Consider the following 8946-nt stretch of genomic DNA (forward strand, 5'->3'; position numbering starts at 1 on the left):
AGATGCTACGAAGCGTCATGGGCGGATTTACTCTGAGATTCCGACAATGTGTGCAACACCTAGGACGCCATATTAAAAAAAAATGTACATTTTTCAGGTACACTAGTAATTTCAACTCATATACAGTACATTCATGTTCAAAAATTAACTAATATTTGCTCTTTCTATTTTTGTGATTTTTTTTAATCTTCCTATTTGACTGCCTCGCCCAATAATAATAATAATAATAATTTTTAAATTTCATAAACTAATTAATTCCAAACGTATTATTATTATTATTATTATTATTATTTTCTACTCTATCCATCAGAAGTGTGAATATGCAACACAACTGTTTTTATTTATTTATTTTACGTTTCATGCAGTTCAGGTTCACAGTTATTATATTTTGTTATTAAAATTAAAGTTTAGGTACCTCAAGAAAAAGCTTTAAAAGTAAGAGAGAAATTTTAGTCATAAAGTTTATGTTGTTTGACCATTCACATAAAACTTGATTTTTGGAATTTTGAGAACTGTGGAACCAGTTACTCTTTGGATTAAATGGTAAAACGTAACCTGGTGCCTGTAATGTCACCTCAATTGTTCGATCAATTTTTCTTTGGTTATTCTGTTGGAATACTAACTAACTGAACTTTGTTTCCGGTATTACCAATAAAACTAACAAACGTTCTGCTATTTTGTAACTTGCAATAAACGATGTCAATTTGGGGGTTTCTATAGACCAGTTCGACCCACACTTTCCGGCGGTCATATTGTTCATATAATTACCAAACAGCATTATATACAACCACTATGCACTATACAAGTATGTGTTTTATAGGACCGCATATGGGTTAAATGTATGTACTACTAGTAGGCCTACATACTATATCAAACCGCTGGGTGAAGGATAGTGAATGTAACGCGCTACGAAGCTGCATATCCTAGGTTTGAACTCTTTTAAAGGGGGAATTTAAAAGTTGGAACGGGAATTTTGAGACAATCACAAGGAAATTTTCAGTCTGATCCAGGAACAGCACTGGAAAGAGGACAGCAGAAGTGAAAATGAAGGGCTCGCGAGTGGGTTGTGATTCTGAGAATTAAATCAGTTTCGCTCAAATTTCAGAATACAAAATGTTTGAAAATTGTAGCTCGATCATTCCAGTATTGTCTCCCTGTTGTATTTTTGTGAAACTGGCAATAAATTTTTGAAAAAGTGTTACAAATTTTAGTTTCTGAACTTCCATTAATCCAACATGCCAGAAGTTTCGGGGGGGGGGGGGTTTGAACCCTAAAATAAAAAACCTCTAAATACGGCCATGTGTTATCACATTTGGAAATCCCCCCCCCCCCCTCTTCCACTGTTCAAATGAAAGATTGACCCTGACGTTTGGCAAGTCTTGCGATGACAATGTAAAAATGTCACTCTTTGCCACTGACAATAGTGTAAGCTTTCCTGTAATTGGAAGTATGCATGTTACTTTTCTCTTCATAAACTTTTATCTTCTCGTATAATATCTAAGAAACTACATGTTAAAATATACAAAACAGTAATTTTGCCTGTAGGTATTATATGGATGCGAAACTTGGTCCCTTACATTAAAAGAGGAACGTAAATTAAGACTATTTGCCAATGCCAATGCTATATTGACAGTTTTTTTTGTAAGTATCGGGACCATTGTGGCCTTGACTTACTATTATGTTCTTACAAAGTAGCAGTGGCGTGCGGTGCCGTTTAGACTAGGGTACGCAAAAGAAATACGTAAGTGAAATCCTTCGTGGATAATTTACCAAACTTTGAAAACAATACTAGTGGCTGTATCAAATGCATTCATATGCACACAAAAAGAAAAAAAATATTTCTGCCGCATTTTTTGTTATGTTAAAGGAAGCAGAATTTAAGCTTCCTTTATGCACACTAAAGCTGATTGAAGTTAGTTGAATTGAAATGGGATCTAATTCAGGATTTTTTAATATAAAGACATAACCTTAAAATGCTACCGGAGAGATTCAGATGTAACACATGTAACACGATAAAACATTTGTATGATATTTTATATTCTTGCTTCGCAAATATATTCTCAAAAAACGTGCAACCCAACAATTCAACCTTGATTAGTTTCTTCATGCAGCGCGATGCACATTGAACGGAAACGAAGGAACAGACAAATGTTTAAATAAGTAATATCTTAATTAAGGGTTGAGGAAGAAATAAACACATAAGTAAGTTTTTTCCTGAAAATGCCTAACATACTGCTTACCATCCTTCGTAACTCCAGCCTGAGACAAGTCCTCCAATTCAGGAACAGGCCTCCCATTTCGGATTATTTCCACTTTCTTTTCATAACTCTATGACGACAAACCCCTCTCCAGAACGTCATCGACAACTCCCGATTCCATATTATTTCTATTTCACCTCTTCACCGCAATGACAAAACAATAATAAGAACAAAACACTGCAAATTTCACACGCAAGACGGAAGAAACAAAAAACGTCAATCTCTCGCGGTAACAAGTGTCTCCTTCCTCGAAATAGCCACTCACATTTGTAGATGAATGGATCAGGGTTGTCAGTCGACGAGATATTTTGTAGAATGAAGAAATTACGGACTCTCGTAGAAAATGCATCAGAATAGAATGGTATTAATCCCAACACACTTCAAAAGCTCAAATAAACGTTGGGCAGGGTTCGAAGTCCTGAGGGGGAATGGAGGGATTTCCCCCCACCAATAATATTGGCCACAAAAATCCCCACACCAAAATTTCCCCGGGGGGGGAGAGTTTTTGTTATAACAATGAAAGATGAAGGATAATATTGAAAACATACACTACCTCTTCAAGAGATATTTAACAGATCTACACCAATAACAAAATATGTACGCCCGACCCTGTGGCAGAGTGGTTAGCACATCGCGCTGCGACGCTAAGGGTCCCGGGTTCGAATCCTGGTCGGGTCGGGCTTGGTTGTTTGTGAATGTCCATTCATCAATTTCATCACTCATCCCCATCTTCGCAAATTAGCCAAGATGCACAAAACGCGAAGTAAAATAAACTAAATCAATCAAATCAATCAATCAATCAATCAAAATATGTACAATAGAAGTAAAACAAGAATGCAAGACAAATATAAATATGATGTTAATAGAAAAACTATTGCATAATAAAACGATTCCAACTATTTTTGTAATTTATTGAATTAATTGTAATTAATTTATTCTTTAACCCGTTAGTAAATGAATTTGTTTGCTACTTTATAAATATCTCATGTATATAAAAGTAACAAATTGATTTCTTTCTATGTATTTATTAATAATGCATTTTTAAATATTTAGAAATTCATTATTTTTTTATATGGAATGACATTATAAATATGTATATCATAATTATATTATGTGTATATGTAATATATGCGCGCGTGTGTGTAGATTGAGATATCTCCCCACCCCACCACCACCAATATGATGTTGCACCCTTATGTTGGGCACAATGTAACGTCCATTTACATAACTTTGCAACGTAAGGGAGCGGGGGTACATTCGAATCCCATAGTAAGCAATGTGTTTATGTTTTTTCTTTCGTTCATTTATATCGTCGGGTCAACAGTCAACACCCATCCTTATCATAAGCTGAAATGCAAAGTGACACGAATACAATTTTGATCTCTAGAATGAGAAAGACAGATACTGAGAATGGTGTGAAACATGCAAATTGTCCATATAATTTCCCTCTGACACATTGACATGACGACGCCGAAAAGTGTTTCAGGTAAAACGCAATGCTCGGTCGATCAATCCATTTCCCTCACCTCCCGATAAACATTTTCTTGCCTTCCGCTCCGATTTGTATGTCAGTAATCAATTTTTATAACGCATTTTTATTGCAACCAAATCACAGGGATTAATTTATCTAAGCGTGTCTGTCCAATGTTAGTAAACTAAACATTCGAGAAAAAATATATGTTGACTACTACCAACACTGCACACGCTGCCAAAATCTTGGGTACCCTGGCTTCTTAGAACCATGTGCTTTGAACAGGAAAATGCACCGTGGGATGAGCGCGGGAAGACCCAAACATATGGTGGGGGTTGATCGGAGCCAATGGGGATTGCCCTCCGAATTTCTAGGGTACCCAACAGAGGCAGCAGCTTTTGCTCGTGGAAATCGACAGAAGCCACGGTGGATGGGGTGGGTGCGGGCAACACCGAAGGCACAATCGGGATCATTCGGGCAGACGTTCGGGACTGCCTGGAGGGCCAGGCTACTCGGGCAAGGCAGCAGCGTTCTCGGACGGAAGATAGAATTTCTGGCAGTGGAAGGGGTTTCGGAGAGACGATAGTTTAATTTTCATGCTCCGAGAAGGTGGGGAAAATTATTATTTTTTCTTACGGTGTTGTGGGTACGCAGTGAGTACCTTGCGTACCCAGAATGCACGCCGCTGAAAAGTAGTGTATGTACAACATTTCTCTTGCTATAGCCCGGGTCGACTGTCGGCCGGGATTTGGACAATAGTTCATCTGTATTATTTCACTAATTTGAAATTGTTGAGTTCCTTGTTATAAGTTTGCATTGACAGAGGAAGGAAATAATCACTATTATTTTTCAAACCATACAATAGTTCGTTGCACTGATGAAAAGTTCTAATCACAAACTACATTTTGCACATCACTTTTAAAACACATCAAACATAAAATAACCACATAGAATAATAATAATGATAACAATATATAAGTAACAATAAGTAACAAAGAAACAACAAAATCACAATCTTTGCTTTTATAGCTGCACTCTCAAGGAACACTAATCTGCTCCATTGAAAACAGTACTTTGAAGTACTCATAAACAGGCAGTAGCGTAGCGTCCTAGTACGCCCATACGCCCGGCGTTCCCTGATTTAAAATTTTAAAAATGCGTAAATGCTGTAAATATAAAGTACATGTTTGAGCATTATGGCATTATAAAAGCTATTTTTCGCGATCCGTCTACAACGCTCCACTAACAGCTCTCCTTGTAGCCAGGCGCGTCGCCTGATAATGTTCGCATGAGCACGTGATCACTCATGTGTATGTTCTAAATTTCGTACATATTAAATGCACACACATATATTTCTTCGAAATAATACTTTTTTGATGTTCGAGTATACACACACAATTTAGTCTGATATGGCGTCTTTCACGTCTGATAACATTTTTTAGATAGTTGGTAACACTGACTCCCACTGTGTTCCACGGTTGCGATGAACACAATGGCTGTGTTGTGTGTTGTGAACTGGCAGCTAAGGGGCTGTTGGCCGCCTTAATCCCGAAAATGTTCACTGCGCTGTGCGAACATTGTGGTGCGAACCCTGATCCAAGCGGCAATACTTCTTACATTCGGCACCAGGGCGCAGGATATACAGGCACGTCTAGGAGGACTCGAAAAGATCGGCGCTACATAGTTGCAATCTTTAGTGAGAAGGCTCTAAACCTGTCGGATTTTAAATTCCAGTGGGCGCTAAAATTGACGGAATAGTGACGAGCAACTTTTCTTTAGAAACTAGTCTGCAGGTGTTACAAAATATCTTTCAAAGTTTACATGATTTGCGCATGTGCGTCTAAGGGCCATTCACACTGCAATTTCCTTTAGTAATCGACGTTTTTCATGCCAAGGAAATAACTCTCACCAACTTAAATTGCAAAGGAAAGTGCTGACTACATTTACATCAATTCAACGCACATTTTTCTGGTAACTATACTCAGAATAGTATGGGGTCGTATGGCCTAAATAGTTGTTACCGAAAAAAGTTATCAATTGATATTAGTAAATCATTTTTACTATTCTCTACGTTATTAGAATATGCTTATTGTAAAGAACAAAATATAACTTTCAGAAAACTAGAGCTGTATTTTTGCTACACATATATTTTCTTTTTTGAAGTTAGAAAGTTGAAATAATATATTCATTTAAATTATCACAATTGAAATGAAATGCATTTTTAATGTGCATATAAACGCACATACATTCAATAAACCTGGTGTAAGATGTTCCCCACAGCATTTTTTAAAATACATTTTGTATTTTTCACCAGCAAATTTGATTCAGCGATTTTTAATTAGCGCATGTTGAAGATTTAGAAACTTCTGCGTTTCAATTGTTGGCAACACTGCTGCTGTGGAAGATCTGTAAGGGGGCACGTTTGTTTTGGAAAGATCAAGTACCGTTAGTTTTTCGGGGCAACAAAAAAGCCTATGCTCTTTGGCAGCAACGAGTAATGTCGACAGCAAGATATCTATTGACAAGAGGTCGAGTGAATTTATGTGCACTGGCTTTCAGACGTGCGTGTGTGTTGTGTCGTGTATGTGTAGTGTTGTGTTTTGTACACTTTGAATACTGTTAGGAGTTTGAAAGAAAAGTCATTTTCGCGATTGAGCGAAACAGACCGAAGTCAAGTAAAAAGGATGGGCCCTCACCAGCCGTCCTCTGCATTGTACAAGAGGTAAGTACTCCCAATTGCGTTATTAAAAGAACATTAAAAAATTACTGGTACACGAAGTACAGTTGGTTATGTGGGTGCAACGTTGTGAACGCGCAATTTTGTTTTCCTTGTTTATTGTTTGAGGCGGCAATTCATGGACAAACACAGGACACATCCTGGGCGTTTCTTATCATTTGCACATGCGACTCCCTTAAAAAGAGACTGCATCTGGATTGGAACGATTCGTTTCATGCAATGTATAAGGTCAAGGATGGTAAATATGTTTGATTGATTGATTTGGTGCTTTAAGTCCACTTTATGCACAGTAAGGCTAATCGGGACTGGACCTACAGTTTTAAGTCGGATCCGAACCACTGTGTGCCTCCACCGGGTTTCGAACCGGAACCCCTCGATTACAAGGCGACGAAGAGTAAATATGTTAATGACAACGACGAACAGATGTTACTATACGCTTTAAATCGGTGGTTCCCAAAGTGTGTGCTGCGGCGCCCTGGGGCACCCTGGGGCACCGTGATTAGCTTACAGGGGCGCTATGAAATGTTCCAATATTTTCATTGAACCGTTAGTCAATGCCAGTGACGTGCACTGAGGAGTAGGGGAGACCGGGGCACTTTGTCACAATTTTCACATTTTATTTTTTTGTGGCTCTCACGTAAGGCCGAAAATTATAATTTTTTACATGCAATTACTTAGTTATCGTGTGCACAACATATGTTCCTCTGTACAATGTAACTCATCCTGAACTGGACTTATTAACTCTTCTTTATGATCACTACAGTTGTGACAATTTACCCCATATGCGGGGTAAGTTGTCACAATATCTGGGGTAAGTTGTCACATGCTATTTTAGTGGCAGTTTCATTAAATAGGTATATATTATTAATGCAACTCCTAGAAAAAGATTGGCAATGTTACTAGCACTAAATACTTAGCATGTAAAAGAGACTTAAAAGCTAATTAAATTAAAAGGTAAATTATGCTAGTTAAACAGGAAATAAAGTAGGTGGGCCTGTATATTTTCTTCATCCCAAAAGATACATATATTGTTACATCAATCTTTGTAGGTAAACCAGAACTTTCATGAAAACAACACTAGCTTACAGAGTAGCTAATGAATCAAAACTACCAACTTAAAGGTTACAGAAAACTGTTTCAGTAAGAACATTTGCAACAGATAGGGCCTACACTTCCAACACACGAAATTTGCCAGTGACATTAATAAATTTCAAAAATATTCCTATATATATGTCCGAAGCTTGTTTTAGGCATCATACTAGTAAGTCTTCCTCATGTTCCGCAAATACTCTGTTACATGTTGAGTAACCCAATGTGAATGAGCATTGCCCGGACTGTAGTTCACTATATGTAACACGTGCACAAAATCTCGCCAATGTTCTGTAGTGGACATGAAATTCTTTGGCAGCTTTACGTATTGATACGGTGTTGTCGTTTCTTTTCACGGCTCTTGCTGCATCCAGTAGGTCTCCCATGGGCGGGGTATTCCTCTCAGTCTTTCTCTTGTATATTCTCACCATCTGCGAAGCAACAGAACCACTTATTAAAAGAGGAATACACCACTTGTATTATAATTGATTGATTGATTGATTGATTTACTTTATTTTACTTCGCGTCTTGTGCCTCTTGGCTAATTTGCGAAGATGGGGATGAGTGATGAAATGATGAAATTGATGAATGGACATTCACAAACAACCAAGCCCGACCGGGATTCGAACCCGGGACCCTTGGCGTCGCAGCGCGATGTGCTAACCACTCGGCCACAGGGTCGGGCACTTGTATTATGACTAACGCACAGTGGGGCACATTGTCACAGTGACAACATACCCCGTCTTATTTGTGACAACTTGCCCCACGCGTCGTAGTTCCTCTTTTTTAAAAATATCTGTACCAAGCAATAAGATTAAGCGCATTCAGAGTACCACATTATGAAGCTCTATTTCTAACCTACATAACACACACGAAAATACTTACTGCTCACGCTTTCACGAACACACAGTAGGAAAATTCCAGGACACAAAAAATTTACACTGAAGCACTGAAAACAGACAAAGCTCAACTGACTCAGCCACGTGTTTCCCACACACCTCTAAACGAGTACAGTTGGAAGTGATATCTAGTAGGTAAAAGAGAAAGCAGCACCAGCTCGATGACGTTTAGGCTTTTCTCAGAATTGCTACTGTGACAACGTGCCCCTTGTGACAATGTGCCCCGGTCTCCCCTAGCTAGTCTAGCAGAGATAGATCAATCAATCTCACATCTCGAATTATATTCAAATCACAATATTTATTGTCTTGTTAAAGCCACCACAGCTCATATGCAACACCTTCTTTTATTTATTTATTTATTTATTTATTGCGTCTTGTTTATCATGGCGAAGTTAAGGCTTTGTAGCCTTTTCTACCACTTAACCATGTTTACAACAACATTTAAACCATTACATAGAAAGGTAAATTTTAAAAAATAAAAAGAGAAATATA

This window comes from Lepisma saccharinum, chromosome 24 (assembly GCF_977018435.1).
Source record: "Lepisma saccharinum chromosome 24, izLepSacc3.1, whole genome shotgun sequence".
NCBI classification, from domain to species: Eukaryota; Metazoa; Arthropoda; class Insecta; order Zygentoma; family Lepismatidae; genus Lepisma; species Lepisma saccharinum.